The 18,284-nt window shown below is 39.1% G+C and overlaps 1 protein-coding gene and 1 long non-coding RNA gene across 5 annotated transcripts in view; one reads left to right on the top strand and one right to left on the bottom strand.

The window, feature by feature from the left end:
* The window catches only part of LOC124386991 (ADAMTS-like protein 1), a 112,081-nt gene that overhangs the window by 76,010 nt on the left and 17,787 nt on the right, over window positions 1–18,284 (bottom strand). The gene's annotated exons all lie outside the window — the stretch shown is intronic.
* Window positions 264–2,129, top strand: LOC124386993. Its single transcript, XR_006926066.1, has 2 exons — window positions 264–571; window positions 824–2,129. It is a non-coding gene; the product is annotated as an uncharacterized LOC124386993 (long non-coding RNA).

The raw sequence follows: 18,284 nt of genomic DNA, 5'->3' as shown, positions 1-18,284 counted from the left end.
TGTTGGTAGGTTTTCAGTAGAAATCTGGCAATAGACTAAAAGCAGTTATGACCCTTTTATCATTTTGAAAGAGGTATACACTGTTTACACAGTTAAAGAAAGAGCTAAAGTTCTAGCTAAAGAAACTAAAAACAAAGAGACACTGAGAGTTAGAAATGTTAAACATTTCTAACGTCATGCATAGTGAATGCAGCGGTGCATTTTGTTCTATCATTCTTATTATAGCAACAAGGAAGTTGGCAACAATAATTGAAAGGGTTGGTCCGTACCTCCAGGGTTACAATGATATTTTTAAAGTGCTTAGTTAGAACAGCACAAGGGATCGTGCACGAGACGTTTGGATTTTAAGAGTGGAAGACTTCACTTAAATGAAGGAAGAAAATGATGGATGCAGACTGCATTTCAGCAGGAGTGAGGGAGAATCACAAAGATTTAAATGCAAACACAACGGAGAGTTTCGTTGGCCTGGAGTACCAGTCTCAGCAAAGGAACCTACACAAGCATGCTCACAGAGTTAAGTCAAGAGAACTGGTTGATGTCTTTGAGAAAGACAAATCCTCGGCCTAATCAGGTAGATACTAGTTTTATCATTTATAGTGAGTTTTTCTGGGTTTTAGATTTTCTCTGGATGTTAAAAGGCATGTGCTTTTTTTGTTAATAATCCATTGCTTATGGCGACTTGATACAAATATTTTTGTATTTCTATCTTGTAATGCAATGCAAACATTAAATACAGAAAAAATGAAAGTTATAGATTTGTGTACTATCACTTGCTTCTTGGTTATTTATTATCCTGTTACATGTTTTTCATTGTACCTTTCAGAAATGCTGCACAGCTGGAATTTCTAAACATCTAAACAAGATTTATTGGGTTCATGGCTGCGCGTTTAAATGCCACACTGGAAAAAATGGCAAAATATTAAGCTTTTAATGGTCTTCACAACAAATCATTTTTCAGGAAATGAGCATGAATTAAACAAATAGTGTAGATCCCTCCCTTCTCTATCAGTTCTAGTTCCATTCAGGATTTTATTATCTGTTCGTTGACGGGCTGCTTCAGCAAGAATGATATATTTTGTGTTCATTTCACCTCAATCATTGTAACCATCAAGAAAATGTTTTCCGTTTTAAGCTTTCCCCGGTTAAATGCAGCTAAAGTAACTAGTCAAATGATGGCAGAGGAGGTCTCAGAAGCGCATTTCTTTAATTCGTGCTTATTTTCTGATTAATCATTTGCTGTAAAGACCATTAAAAGCTCAATATTTGTCATCCATACAGAATAACAACAGGATATGGCTTTATGCAAAATCTAAAGTACTGCTATGTGGGTCGCACTGAACTCGCAACAGCTTACACACACGTTACAGAGGATGGTTAATGCCTGGAGGGAACCTTTGGAATGATATCATGTTCCATTTAAACTTGAAGGGACCTTTTGTCAGAAATTCTCAACTGAGTGAAGTGGTACAAGAGGAAGGGTTTTAATCACTGGATATAAACAATACTGTTTGTTCTGCTATAACACTGTGCAGTGTTCCCTGAGCAAGAAAAAACAATGACATGTCAACTCTGTGTTAAAAATAGAAATGTATCCATGCACTTCATGTTGTTTTAACAGTTCTCAGACACTGATGATGAACTTATCATGTGAACACAAATGCTTCCAAAATATTTATATATGTAAAATGAGTGAGACATCAAAAATAATAATAGATATAATAGCAAATGCATTTTTGCAATGAAGAAATGAATTAATTCATCTCCACATTGATTACAGTAACAATTTTGGTTCCCATTTGTTGTACTGCAGTTGTTAAATGTGCTCTAAGGTACATAACTGAATGACAATCTGACAACTTGATGTGGTTAAACTCCCAGAACCATTGTGTACTTTTTATGTACATTGCTTATTTCTGATTCTGTTTTTTAAATATTCGTAAGTAATATTTACGTCAGAATTTATTGTTAAAATGAATTTGTTTTTAAACAACATTCTAAATACATATGTTTATCTTTATACATGACTCTGCTTAAATTAATGCAAAGCATATGTGCAGGTGACTACTGAAAATCTGTATTACCAAATGAAATAATGAGAAATGCATAAACAATATTTTCTTAAAAATGTATTTTGATTCATCTTGTATTTCTGATGATTTTTGATGGAGAGCCTAGTTTGTGCCAGCATGCTCAAATTACATTTCTAGTTTTCTTCGCGTTTCAGAACTGCTTGCCTGCATGTAGATACTATGTAGATTTGGCTGTGTTAACCCTGGCGATTTATTCTCTGACCTTGATGTCAGAGGTCAGAGAATAAATCGCCAGGGTTAACACAGCCAAATCTACAGGTCCTAGGTCATGAGGAAGTGCATGGTGGGCCTTCATATAGCATTATTTTTAGATGTAAAAAAAATTGTTTATCTAATCGCTTCTTAAATTATGTTAACAGTTTACAGAATACAATTGTGTTTTTAATATAATTATAAGCAATATTTGCTGAAATTAACATATGAGAGCCATTTGTATATATAAAAAGAATATGTAACATGTTTATTGGGGAATTTAGAGTCCAAATGCTGAAAAAAAAAAACACTTAATGGTATCACACCACTTTTAGATTATTAAAATAGATTATTTTGGCCAAAATAGAACATACAGGGTAAGAAAATAAAGCCAAAAGGGTCAGGTTTTAATGTGGTAATGATGATTATCTAAATACTAGCACTTAACTGTCTATAGGCCTCTTGTTAGCTATACATGTTAATTACATCAACATAAACATTTCAACATCATGTCATATCAAATTAAATGTTAGTAAGGACCTCCCAGTCCTTTCTGTTTAAAAAGAAAACCATGTCCTGTCATTATACATTTCCCTGCACAGAGATGATCATGGTATTTGGTTTTAATGCGTAATTGCACGCCACTTCTTGGACCTTTCCTAAACTCCTAGACTGTTGAATGACCTACGTCCACATTCATTAGAGCAGCCATATAATATAAGGAGTGAACTTGTCTAAAAGGCCTCCACATGGAGCAGAGTATGAAATACAAGGCTCTGGGTTGACCTTTAATCGTTCTCCAGGGATAGATAAGCGGGAACGAGAACGTAATTCCCATTAAGTCCCTGCTTGTGTGAAATCTTGCAGTCCAAACCCGATCCTGCATTCCCAGGCTACAAACAGAGTCAAAGTATGCTAAAGGTGTTGAGTGGCTGTAACTATGCAAACAGGCTGGAAGGATCCGGTTTGGCTGCAATGAAATCGAAAGCTCCTGATGAAATTACATGTATTGACACATTATGATTAAAAAGTGAGTTAGCTCATGTTCACAGACTCATAGCCTCAGCACATAGCCTCAGTAGAGTAGGAAAAGTTGTATCCAGTCATGTGTGAATTCAAAAAACACATGAAGAAATTAAAAAGTAGCTTGCTAAGTTTGATAAGGCCAGAATCGATATTAATATGACACTGACACAAATTAGACACAGAAGGTTCGCATTGAAGGCAAAAGTTTAGTTTAGTTTTTCTATGGTTTAGAGATCTGTTTATACTGTACATAAAATACAATGATTTCCAAACGTACACACAAATATTTGAACATATAAACAAAGCAACTGCATCGCCAAGCCACAACACACTCTGTCAGAGGATTGTGTCCTCACTATTTAGGAGGAATAAGAGGATGCACTGGGCTGACATAATTCTGATTATCTGCCTGGTTTACATCCTTGAGCACACCCACTTAAGGCAACAAAAAAAAAGCCATTTGTTTTCCTGGGGCAGCTATGCCTGACGCATGACAGATGGTTGGCTGTTTTTTGTATTAGTGTTTTGGAATTTAAAAGCATTTTATATTGCCAATTTGTAAATGCAAAACACTAAAAGAGAGTGTTAAAAATTATGCAGCAATATAGTTTCTGAGATCCCATTACATTCTGAATCTGAGTTTTCTACTGTCAAGGACAGAGCATTGCTTTGAGTAGCTTAAGCCTGGCTGCCTAATGCCAGGAATGCTTATGCAGAGGAAAATGTAATTAGATAATCAGTTAAAGAGGTTTGGTTGGACTGGGTGGCATTTCCCAAGTGACACATTTGGTGGACACCCAAGTCTAGAAATAAGGGTGTATCATGCAGAACTGATTGCATGGCATTCACCCAGCTTAATGCTTATATGGGGAGCCAGAAAAAAGATGGGTGACTCCCTCAGAGGCTTGGGCTGAAAAAAACTTTTAAATTATGTGAGTGAAGCAAAAAGTGTATTTTGAGGCAGCAGAAGGGCCCATATTAACCCTTAAACATTAAACAAAACATTTTTCATGTAGAAAGAAGAGCATATTTCTCAAGGTAAGTCAAGGGTGTTCACCAACCTTTTCAACAATTTCTGTGAAATGGTGCATAATTTATCACTTCAGCTGGGCCTCAACAAGGGCTCAGGTAAGCAGAGCAGAAGGGCAAAAACCCTGTGAGGAATTTGTTGTTCAGATCTGGCATATACATTAGAATATATACCTTCTATTAATTTGGTGTGCATTAGTATACACACAACACTTGGATAATGTATACGTACCTGTTTATAACTACTTATTAAGGATCCATATACATATCCATGAATTATAACTTATTATTGCTGACTGTTATTGCTATTAAAAAATCTTGAGAGTATGTTTTAGATTTGTTGTTTGCTGTGTAGAGGCACCCAGACTTGTTGAAGGCCTCATGGCAGATTCTGACTGAAATATGATTGGATAAAAATTCCATCCTAAACAGACTTTACAGAAAGCAGAGCAAGTGAGAGAAACGCTATGTAATGAAGAGAATAGACTATTGGGAATAATTTTATACATATTCATGGAGTATACATTGAAAAAACAATTTAAATGTAAGTCAGTGATGTGATTCTGAGAGTGTTTAGGCCAGCAGAGAAGGCCCTGACAGCTTAGCCTTGCTAGTCTTCTAACACCAGCTGTCCCTGCACATATGCCATTTTCCATTTTCTTTTAATGGTAAGTCAAATAGACATTTAACAGAAGAGCAAATCGAAGCATGTTACACACTCATACACATTCTCTCAGAGAGCAGAAACACCTTGGCATGCTAATTTCACATAAAACCACAGACACACACTAATTTAATTGCCTGGGCACCAACATAACAAATATGTCCTTAGGCATTTATTATTGGGAACAAATGCCAGAACAGCAGGGCCAACATTAAAAAAGTGGGCGATGCAGTGCAAGGCAAACACGTTTCATCTTCCTGACAGCATACCTTTCCTTGTCTTTCTTTTTAAAATACGTATGAACTTGAAAGTAAAAGTATTTCTTAGAAATGTATTCTATACTGTGCAAACATTGTAGGCAATTGTTAAAAAATGCTTTCAAATGAGAATGCTTTGTGTGTTTATCATTTAACAAAATGGAAAGTTAAAGAACAAAAGAGAAATTCAAATCAAATCATTATTTAGCTAAGTTACACTTAAGCTCCTAATTTTTGAATTTGTATACTTTGTGCACTTGCAGGGATTTTGTAGGATCAGAGTCAGGTGTATAATTAACCAATATACTAGGGCTGGGCAAAAAAACGATTTCATCGATTAACTCGAATGTGTAGTTTACATCGATCTGTTTTAATAAAAATCGGTTTTCTCTTTAATGTCCGCCAACGCTCCCCTCTGGGCTCCTATAGTTTCGAACGAACTCAGCCCCGCCCCCCTCCCCCGCGCGTTTGCCATAGAGATACACAAACAACATGGCAGCGAGCGAGAAGAAGAACTCGTGCCCAAGAAAAGTTAAGACAGCCGCATCTTGAAAATACACGGTTAAGCAGCCGCACTTTGTTTAGTGTTGCGCGTCCAATCGTACACTTACGGTACGGGTGGTGGAAGCGACCAAAATACATGTAAAGACGCTTCAGAATGGCGTTTCCGTTAAGAAACAGAAAAATCTGATCATTTAAATCACCATATTCAAACACTCATAAACAGTCATTTTTCTGTGGAGTTTTTAAGAAAAGTAAAGGCAAAATCACTCAAAACCTCAGGTGCATTTTCAATCATGTTCCACATTTAAACACTCATAAAACATTTTTCTTTGTAGGTTTGCTCATTTTATGTTATGTTATGTTCTATTTTCACAATTTACAAAGGCAGGGCCTGCCATCTTGTATTTTTGGCTTGTTTCTGATTGCACTTTAACCCAAAGTGGGTTATAATCCCAGAAGGGTAAATAAACTTTATTTAATAAAGTTAAAACTTTTTTTGAAATTTTTTTGTCATATGCAGATTGATTTTAAGCAGGGGAAAAAAAATCGATTTAAATCGCAAATCGGATTTTTTGTGAAAAAGTTTTTTTTTTTTTAGGCCATATCGCCCAGCCCTACAATATAATAAAAAGGTGCTAATAATTATCATTATCATATCTAGGGTGAAACACTGTCATTAAATGAAGCAAAAAGTTGTGTAGAAGCAGTGGTTGGCCAGGACAACTTAACGTAGCAGATGAAAGACTTCCCTTTGACATTGGTAGATGTTCAGCAGTGCCATCAGCAAAGAACTGGTGGAAACCAGTGACCAGGTACACCTGTTTGGAGAAGTCTGGCCAAAAGTGGTCTTCATGAAAGAATTGCAGCCAAAAACCCATACCTCCAACATAAAAACAAGGCTAGGTGAATTAACTATGCATGAAAACATAGAAATTGTGGTGCAGAAAAAAAGCAGCAGATCAAAATATCGGAAATCTGAAATCTTTGGCTTCAGCAAAAAACAAGTTGTTTGCCAAAAGGGTTAAAGAGCAGTACAATAATGATCTCTGCAGGTTTCCTGCAAGTTAGGGATGCATTTTTGCAAACAAAGTTTGAGATTTGGTAAGGATTAATGGTGTCCTTAATGCTGAGAATTACTGGCAAATGCTTATTTATCATGCAATACCATCAGAGAATTACCACACATTTATTCTGCAGCAGGACAATAACCACAAACATACAGCCAATGCCATAAGGAACTATCTTCAGCGTAGAGAGCAACACGAAGGCCTGGAATTAATAGTTTTCACCCCACAAAATTCTACTCTCAACCTCATAAAGTCTGTCTGGGATTACCTGAAACAGATTTGAGGCAGAGTGCATCCGCAGAAGCTCTTTGGTTAGTGCTGCAAGATGTTCTTTTGCATGAAACAGTGGTCACATCAAATATAGTGTGCTTACACCATCTCAAGCAAACAAAGTAAGTTGGCTACACTTCATAATGATATATTTTATCATAAATAAGCCTTCTGCTCATCCCTTGCAGAGCCAGTATGGTACGCTTCCATTTTGATAAGCGTTCTCCATACAAGCATTTTAATTACAGGAAAGTGGGACTACATGGATTTGATTCTTCCTTCTTATGTCTTTCTTCTCTGGTCATCTGTCATACTTCATCATGGATGAAAAGAAGATTATGATAGCAAAAGCATTTATGTAGCTTGTTTTAGGTGCCACATTTGATCAGCTATGTTGGCTATAAGGGTGAACATGGTTGAGGGGCTATGCTTTAATTTAAAATTGTGTTGCTGCATTGCTTTACTGGTGAAGCTGCTTAGTATAATTATATTTAAAGAATATGATTTCTTGAAATAGTCCCATGTTTTTACTAGAACTGTGTGGTAAATGTTTATATCCACGTCCGTAGCGGCTTTCTCCTAAAATTGGCCTGCCACTTGTATTTGATTTATGCTTTGGATGTCTTTATACAGTTAGAGCTTGACACACATCTTTTGCTGTTGAACATAATTGCAGTGAGAAGAAGAAAGAAATCCAGATGCTGAAAACTAATATTCTGGGCAAGCAGAATTCGAAGCCTAGCTTGAAATATTTTTAACATATATCTGCATGTCTCTTTTTATAAATCTTTACACATTTCTCTCTTTATACCTTTCGTTTCATGGGCTAGTAGTAAAAGTGCTAAAAGACCTCCCAGAAGCCAGTGTTTTCTTTGACACAGACACGAATCCAATCTGGCAGCCAAGCCCTTTCACTGAAACCGCACATCTCAACAAGCAAACCCATGCAAGCTTTAGGTGGATGCTACAGGAGTGAATAAAAGCTTATAATTAGTCATTAAAACATAAGAAAGAGGAGACAGCTAATTTAACAGGGAGCCACTACCAAATATTCTGTTTTAATTCCAAAACTTTAAAAAAAGTTAATTGTAGGTAATAGGTGCTTGCGTTATTGCCTAATGTGAGTTGATTTTTACAAGAAAGTTGATTGCATGAAAGCAGCAGCTGTTTTTTTTAGGAATTAAATAAATTTTCACTTCTATCTTATCTACCCATGTGGGCTTTAGATTTCTGACTTTAAGCACCAGGACCGATTTTAATATCAGATTTTATAGATAACCAAAATATAATTTTGCACATCACAAATGTGGCATTTTCTGTGTCAGCATGTCAATACAAAAACATTTAGTACTGGGTGTTCCCACAACAGCTTAATTAGACGTTAAATTCATTGTTTAATTATATAAATGTTGTTGCATTGTGGCATTGGTTCACAGGCGTTGTGGGTGGTTCTGGATTACAAATTTTTTTAATTGTCCACGTACTAATGGTTCCCTTTCAGGAACTTGAGCTGCATTGGAACACTTTGGGAACGCGGCCGCGTTGTCCACGGTCTGAATAATGTGTGTAATCAGTCAGAATTGGAGGCAGGCTCTCACTGGAGGGACGGCACGACCAGGAAGTATAAAACGCACATGGAGTGAAGCCGGTGCCAGCTTCTGTTTGTTCACGAAGTGCTCTGTGTAAAAATGTAGTTTGCCTTTCTGTCTGTCAAAAAAAAAAAAAGGAGACGAAGGCTTGTTTGGGAGACAATCTCTCGAGGGAGCCAATTGCCAGCACTGCGCTCGCATGCCCATGCACTTGCTCTGCTACCGGTGGGCACTCTTCAATAAGGGTGCCCCCGCTTCTTGTGGTTCTGGTCCCCCTCTCGCTAAGGCAGAGTGGCGATTGGGTTCCTGGGGTTCGCAAATATACCTCGCAGAGGTTTTGGAGACAGGCTTGCCCCTTTTTCCTGCCTCATCTGCTTGGTCCAGCTTCTGTTCGTAGGTGTCAGAAGCATGCCTTTTGCCGATTTCTTCCCCCTGCCACGAGAGCATGCAGCTCCACCTCTCTTCCTCCGAGGAGGGGGGCAGTTCCTTGCGAACCCGGAAGCGAGGAGCTCCTGGAGGTTGTGACACATGACCTAGAAAATAGCTTAGCCAGCCGATGAGCATAAAGCCTCCACGTCGGGAACTGCCATTTTTTTCCCTGCACTTCTCAGCCTATGGACTCATGCAACAGGTTGAAGAGATGCTAGCAGGCTATCTCTCCCCAGGGGCAGCATCCTCCCTTAACACCCTGACAATACCCACCAAGCCTCTGCGTACTACATCAGCGCTGGTGGGAAAGGTTTATGCTTCAGCAGGTCAGGCTGCTGAATGTCTGTACACCATGGCGGTGTTACAAGCATACCAAGCCACCTGCTGCGGGAGCTGGATGTGGGAGACATCATGGGAGGTCAGATCCAAAAGCTCTGTTATAAGGCAAACTACTAAGGCCATTGGCTGGTCTATGGCCACCCTGACCATGGCGTGTAGCACCGCCTTGCTTGGTGCCCGTATCTCTCTGGCCCCCTCAGGGACCTGGCTCATTAAACCTGCCACAAATGTGTTTTAGGGCACAGCCAGCTCCAGTAAACTCCCTCCTTGGTTTCTGCCCGGTGTCCTTGTGGACCAGGAGGTCTCGTCACTAGAACTGGGTCAGTGCAGGAGGTCAGTCCCGAGAGACTAATACATTTAAGAGAGCACCTGCCAGACGTATCTCGATAGGTCCTGCACTGTAGAGCGAGGCTATACGATTCAGTTCTGGTCTTATCCGCCCCGGTTCAACAGGATCTGCCCCATCTTGGTGGGAAGCGAGCAGGCTCTAGTCATGGAACAAGAATTTGACACTCTCCTGAGGAAGGAGGCCAACGTGGTGGTCAGACAGAGAGTCCGGGTTCTACAGCCGGTACTTTATAGTTGCCAAAAAAGGACGGTGGGTTGCGGACTATCCTAGATCTGTCAGCTGAACCGTTCTCTGGTGAGGCTCTAGTTCAGAATGCTGACCCTCAAGCAGGTTGTGTCTCAGATCAGATCTGAGGATTGGTTTGTCACGGTAGATTTAAAGGATGCGAACTTTCTTGTACCAATCCTCCCTTCTCACAGGAAATACCTAAGGTTTGCTTTTAGGGTCAAAGCGTACCAATATCTAGTCCTTCCGTTTGGCCTTGCCTTATCACCCCGCGCTTTCACGAAATGTGTCGATGGGGCTAAGGATCCCCTGAGATTTTAGGACATCCGCATCCTCAACTACAGTGAGGAAAATAAGTATTTGAACACCCTGCTATTTTGCAAGTTCTCCCACTTAGAAATCATGGAGAGGTCTGAAATTGTCATTGTAGGTGCATGTCCACTGTGAGAGACGTAATCTAAAAAAAAATCAAGAAATCACAATATATGATTTTTAAACTATTTATTTGTATGATACAGCTGCAAATAAGTATTTGAACACCTGTCTATCAGCTAGAATTCTGACCCTGAAAGACCTGTTAGTCTGCCTTTAAAATGTCCACCTCCACTACATTTATTATCCTAAATTAGATGCACCTGTTTGAGGTCGTTAGCTGCATAAAGACACCTGTCCACCCCATACAATCAATAAGAATCCAACTACTAACATGGCCAAGACCAAAGAGCTGTCCAAAGACACTAGAGACAAAATTGTACACCTCCACAAGGCTGGAAAGGGCTACGGGAAATTGCCAAGCAGCTTGGTGAAAAAGGTCCACTGTTGGAGCAATCATTAGAAAATGGAATAAGCTAAACATGACTGTCAATCTCCCTCGGACTGGGGCTCCATGCAAGATCTCACCTCGTGGGGTCTCAATGATCCTAAGGAAGGTGAGAAATCAGCCCAGAACTACAGGAGGAGCTGGTCAATGACCTGAAAAGAGCTGGGACCACCGTTTCCAAGGTTACTGTTGGTAATACACTAAGGCGTCATGGTTTGAAATCATGCATGGCACGGAAGGTTCCCCTGCTTAAACCAGCACATGTCCAGGCACGTCTTAAGTTTGCCAATGACCATTTGGATGATCCAGAGGAGTCATGGGAGAAAGTCATGTGGTCAGATGAGACCAAAATAGAACTTTTGGGTCATAATTCCACTAAAGCGTGTTTGGAGGAAGAAGAATGATGAGTACCATCCAAGAACACCATCCCTACTGTGAAGCATGGGGTGGTAGCATCATGCTTTGGGGTGTTTTTCTGCACATGGGACAGGGCGACTGCACTGTATTAAGGAGAAAATGACCGGGGCCATGTATTGCGAGATTTTGGGGAACAACCTCCTTCCCTCAGTTAGAGCATTGAAGATGGGTCGAGGCTGGGTCTTCCAAAATGACAATGACCCGAAGCACACAGCCAGGATAACCAAGGAGTGGCTCTGTAAGAAGCATATCAAGGTTCTGGCATGGCCTAGCCAGTCTCCAGACCTAAATCCAATAGAGAATCTTTGGAGGAGCTCAAACTCTGTGTTTCTCAGCGACAGGCCAGAAACCTGACTGATCTAGAGAAGATCTGTGTGGAGGAGTGGGCCAAAATCCCTCCTGCAGTGTGTGCAAACCTGGTGAAAACCTACAGGAAACGTTTGACCTCTGTAATTGCAAACAAAGGCTACTGTAACAAATATTAACATTGACTTGCTCAGGTGTTCAAATACTTATTTGCAGCTGTATCATACAAATAAATAGTTAAAAAATCATACATTGTGATTTCTGTGTTTTTTTTTTTAGATTATGTCTCTCACAGTGGACATGCACCTACGATGACAATTTCAGACCCCTCCATGATTTCTAAGTGGGAGAACTTGCAAAATAGCAGGGTGTTCAAATACTTATTTTCCTCACTGTATATCAACGATTGGTTGATATTAGCTTGATCAGTTCAGTTATCAGTCCAGCATCGAGATGTCGATCTCGCTCACATGAAGGAACTGGGGTTTCGGCTGAATGCCGAGAGAAGTGTGCTTTCTCCATTACAGAGAACCACCTATTTCGGCATTATATGGGATTTGATGACTATGCGCACACAGCTTTCCTCTGCCCACATTGCGTCCATCCTTACGGCGTTAGGAAGGTCAGAAAAGAGCAGTCACTCACTGTCAGGCAGTTTTAGAGACTGCTTGGTTTCATGGCAGCAGCGTCCAATGTCATTGTACTTGGCCTCATGTTTCTGATCAAGTTACTGGATTCTCTCCGCCACATCTGTCTATGACTCACTCATGATGCATGTCAAGATGCTTGACTCGGTCACATGTCTTACCTACATCTGCTACCTTCTTAAAGGGGCTGCTCCGGCCAGTAACACATAATACATTACCGCTAAATTAAAACCCCTAAGCTAGCAAAATGAACAAAAAAACAACACAGTGGATTCACGTTTTTTTATTATTATATTTAGAAAATATAAATTTTTATGCTGGTTGTATCATTTAATTTTGTTGTATTTATCTGCCACACCTTAGGCCGGTCCGTGAAAATATTGTCTGACATTAATCTGGTCCATAGTGCAAAAAAGGTTGGGGTCCGTCAAAAAAGAATAATGTGTGACCCTCACATCTCACACTCAAGGGGTGGGGAGCGGTCATGAGTGGCCACTTCGTGCAAGGTCTATGGGAGAGTCCCCATCTACTATGGCACATCAATTGTCTAGAAATGCTGGCAGTACTTCTGGCTCTGAAGCGTTTTGACCTGCTCGCATCTCTAGAGACCTTGCACTGCCCCCTATGGTTCTTCCTCTATCCTCCAGCCCCGTGAACTATTAAACTGGGGAGGTGGTTAAGGCATTGGACTTTGGATCCGAAGGTTGTGGGTTTGAGTCCAGACCATACCAGGCTGCCACTCTTGGGCTCTTGAGCAAGGCCCATAACCCCTCACGGGTGTTTAGTTGTGGGAATGGGATGAAGTATTGCGCCACAACGGTCCCAAGCCTGGCAACAACCAGACCATACCAGGCTGCCACTCTTGGGCTCTTGAGCAAGGCCCATAACCCCTCACGGGTGTTTAGTTGTGGGAATGGGATGAAGTATTGCGCCACAACGGTCCCAAGCCTGGCAACAAAAGGAGGAGTGTGGGTGTTGGTCTAGCAACCCAACTCTGTTACAAAAAACTGCTACGGAAACGGCAAGTTTGGCATCAATGTGCCTCATAGTGTGGAAGGAATAAAAAGAAATAGTAAACTATAGGGTGAAAAACCTGATAGTTACATGTTGATATATGTAATTGTACAAGACAGTACTTGTATGTTACAGACAAGTGATTATTAGGCTAAATAGTATGGTGGGACTGAGGAAGTTACAACTATGTGACACATGCATCCTGTCATATGTTTGTAAAACATGGAACACAATATTGTTAAGTTTGTGGACAGCTGACCATTACATACCCAGGTACATGTTAAAAATCCCATTCCAAATGTAATCCCTCTTTCCTGTTATATTAACCAATACTCTTCTGGAAAGGTGTAAACAGGTTTGGGCTGAACCACTTACTTACTATATCCAAAGACATCCAAAACAATCTTATTGTCTGCTGAAAGCCTATTGTGTGCTGCAAGCAGCTTTGTGGCAACAGTTTGGGGAAGACCAACATATGGGTGTAGTGGTCAGGAGTTCACAAACTTTTAGCCATTATATTGTATGTTGCAAACATGAATGTACAGGTTCAACATTTTACATTGCTTAACATTTTACAATACAATTGAACACTTAAGGTTTTTACTCAAGAACCCAAATGTGGCAGTATGGTGGTTTGATATTCGAACTCACAACCTTCCAATCAGTAGACCAACTCTTAACCACTAAGCCAAGACTCCTGCATAACTCTCTATCAAAAGGATCTGGCCATTTCACACCACTAAAGACACTCAGGCATTTGTTCCTTCCCTTGTAATCTTGAGATTGGAGTACTGCAATTTGCTTCTGACAACTCTTTTTAAGTGTGGCACCAACCCACTGGAATGGATTCAAAACACAGATGTGCAGCTTGTTTTCAATATTCCAAAATACTCCCACATCACCCTAATGCTGTGTTCCCTCCACTGGCTCTCTGAAGCTGCCCACATCAGATTTAAACACTGATGATGGCCTACAAAATGTAAAAAACACTACATACCTTTTCAAATATCCCTTCTCTGTACCATGTTTTCTTTGAGCCACAAATCATGGTTTCACTTAACCCACAATGTCTCTAAAGTAGAGGTCATGCCTCAAGGCTTTTTCTATACTGGCACCAATGTAGTTGAATACACATTTCTATTATGTCTATATGCCTTCATATACAAACAGAAAACACACTTCTTCACCAGTCCATTAACATGCTAAGTTTTGTCATACCCAGACTCCATACACAACGACTTGTGACACCCACATTCACAGTAATGGGGCCGTGACTTGTTGCTAGCAGGCTGCTTTCCAGGTTTGGAGTGTGCTTCTGATGCTTCCTTCAATATTATGTCTATTAGCAATGGTCTGTCAAGTCTTGTGTCATTTAACAATGTGTTTTGTTAAACAAAAATACTGATTATAAAGGGACTTAAAAGTGCACAGTAATAAGAACAAAAACCATTATACATAGGCATACCAGCTAAGTCCAAACTGACTGCATTCTGTCTAGACAGCTCCCCAATGATACTGAAATTCTTTATTACAGCAAAAGATATGTATTGGTCACCATATGTGTGCTTACTGTATGATAGGCTCTTTAATGGGATGGAGGTCACTGCCTCTTGCTTCCAGTCCCTCTGGCTTGTACGCTCAGTTACACTTTCCCAGTAGCTGTTCGCATAAAAGATTTTCAGCCCCACTGCTTTGGCAAATACTAAAGTGCTGAAACATGGTCCCTGTTTGTTTTCACTGTTACCAAGATCACCAAAACAGTCTTCATTTCATCACAGTTAGCATTAGTAGCATAGTTTGCCACTACAAAAAGATGTTATTTAAAATGTATATACTTATACTACAGAATATTTATAGTAGCATAATTTTTATTTAATAAATATACTAACATATATAAAAAAATTATATCCTAGGTTTTTCTTAAACAAATATTCCAATACAAATTTAGTCTCAAAAAGTATAAAGGTAGTGCAATAATAGCAAAATGAGGTTGTAAACTTTAAGTATTCTTTAACAATGCAATCCACACTCTATACTTCATATACACTTGCAGTGCAATAAAGTTTATTATATTTTTGTAAGGAAATGGATCTTTACATGCTTAACTGATTTTAGTCTGTTCACTGATAGTGATCTTGTGCTCCTAAGAATATTTTTACAGTAACTGATATTTTTTACTTTAAATTTGAGATTGTTTGCAATTCAGTAACACAGAGAGGGAAAGAGAAAGAAGGTGGAGGGAAGTGGACTTGCAACAGGAAACATCCCCAAAATGACCATTAACATGTCAGCTATGGTCTAAAGCATGTGAAGTTTCCATAGCCTTTCAAGCTGTCATAAAATGAAAGCACAGACACTTATTTTTTTATTTTCTGCCTACATCTTTATATACTTGGCTGAATCAGAGCAGTGGTAGAACTCAAAATATCTGCTCAATCATATCTGTCTTCAATGACCACAAAGCTGGCAAAAAAAAAAATCAGGTATAGTATCTCACCATGTTTCTCTGTTGCTAAATATGGCACTGTAAAATCATTTGGCGCACCACTGATGTAATTACATCAAAGATACATACACTGATGAGCACACAAAGTTAAAGCAACTACTGAAACAACCAGGTGTTTGTGTATGGTGGTCCTAATAAACACTGAGGGCACTTGTTTTGCTTGCAGTCTGTGTTGACTAATGCAAGATGGACCACCAATTCACCAAAAAGTTAACTTTCATGTCCATGCTCAAATTTCTGTAATTTCTGTAGAGCAAAACAGCAAGAATACATCAATAGGAGCTCTGTATGTACGCTATATGCTGGGTGGCCAAGCTAAAGATAAAAACATGGACAACGAAGACTAAGTTTGTTTACCTTAAAAGCAAACTGGTTAATTTAGATTGTATATACAGTGCAACCTCGATACTCGCAGGTTTTACGTTCTGTGACCCCTTGCCAGTAACAAAAAAATTACAAGGTTATCGAGGTAGAGAGTGTCATGGTCGTGAGTATCAAGGTTCCACTGTATATATATATATATATATATATATATATATATATATATATATATATATATATATATATATATATATATATATATATAGGTTAGTGGAGATAACACCATATTTAAAACACTGTGCAAAACAAACAAACAAAAAGCACCAATGGTCATGGCACAAGGTAAATAAAAAAGGGGTTCTTATGGACGTATTATAGAGATACAGGAGGTCAACTAACAGTGTCTGCCTATAGTGCATTCTCCAGATGTGCTTCTTGGGAATGACATACAGGACTGTATCAATTGCCATTTACAGCTGTTTTGGCTGCCCTAATGGACAGCAGGCATCTGGGACAAGAGGTAAATAAAACCAGTTGTGAGTGAGATTTTTAGGATGCCTGGAAAGGACAGCATAACTGATGAGATCTTAAACAGGTGTTCGCTGTTGCAGATCATGCTGTACTGCATAAGTGCCTGATGCCAGGCATGCTTGGGTTTCTTGGCTAAGGAGTGCTACTTAGCCATTTACAGGGGCCTTATTTGTCTTAAAAAAAACACCATGCCACTTGCCTTAGCATTAAAACCACAAGTAGTGTCCCACAGACAAAAAGGTTTTTGTCTGAATCCTTGAACATGAACTGCCTTAATGTGTGATTTCTTCCCAAGCACTTGTTAAAACTAGCAAATAAGCCTCTGCGACCAGTCAATCAGCTCTATCAAGCTGATGTAAGAATTGTTGTTTAAAAAGCTTGCTACAGTTAAAATAGAGAAAAGCAAGGTAAAATATATTTGGCTGGTTTCATCTTTCTTTGTATAGCATTTTATTACATAAATCATGATGTCACATTAACATCCCCAACTCCCAATAATTCCCTGCCCACAACCAAATTACTGATTTAACTCCCCTGTCTGCAACCGCTGACCCTCACAACAACAGGCTGAGCTCAACCTCATACAGTGCAATGTTTCACCCGATCACTGTGCCTTTTATACATTGGCTGTTTTGATTTCCCTAAACTTTATCATTCTCCAATTTGTTCAGCCTAATTTATGCTTGTCTGCTAATTGTCTGACATGTTTCCTGTTTTGAGTATTGCCTTCCCCTCCTGGTTTGTTTGTGTTCATAAATTGCATTCATTCCACTGGTGGTGTTTTATAAGCTGTACAGTCTTGCAAAACAGTGGGTCCGCATTTCAACATTCTCTCTATATATAAATTATACTATATGATACTATTGAATTTTCCTTGTAATTAATTTTTACTTAATTACAGTCTTCCATACACATTTTTGTACACATTTTTTATTTTTTTTTTTAAAAACTGTTTGACTTTAATATGTTATGCAAGGTAAGAAAAAACTTACATTCGGTAATGTTTTTTCTCTTCTTGCCCCTATACATTTCTTTCTTTCATCCAAAGATAAATCCAACCATTTATGATCTGGTGGGTACAGGGGGATGATTGTATCTTCTGATGCGTCAATCAGAGGGGATTTAGGTGTCTAAGTAGAAGTACAGTGTTTCATGTGCTTGTGAAATGGAATATCGCCGCCTGTCCATCAACATGACATTTGTGCATAGTTTCTTTGGGGCCCCTGATGTTAAGTAAGGGTTCTCCTATGCTTCTCTTGTCCTCTTCATGATATCACATGAATAGCAATATCCTCTTGGCTTGATGCTAATCAAATCTGTGAAATTGTGACGATATTCAGTGGCTCTTACCCGAGGCCTATATTAGCTCTTATTTCACTTCAAGTTGCATTAAAACTCTCATCGCTGTAATGAAATACAGATAAGTGTTACACTATATTCTTCCTTTGCATGCAATGGGTTCTTACTGGCACGATTCAATTTTTGAAAAATCATTCAGTGGCCACTGTAACATAATATTTTTTGGAGAGAGAAGAATGACTATGTACAGGTTTGTTCACTGATCAAGGCATATATGTTGATGTATCATTATAACAGTGATCATTATGGAATGTAATTTGAATGAATAATTCCAATGACTTTTTGAAAAATATTTTGCATTTATCATACTGTTATGTTATTTTACAGAGGGAA

Source organism: Silurus meridionalis, chromosome 6 (assembly GCF_014805685.1).
Source record: "Silurus meridionalis isolate SWU-2019-XX chromosome 6, ASM1480568v1, whole genome shotgun sequence".
Taxonomy (NCBI): Eukaryota; Metazoa; Chordata; class Actinopteri; order Siluriformes; family Siluridae; genus Silurus; species Silurus meridionalis.
This window is presented reverse-complemented; position numbering and strand designations above follow the sequence as displayed.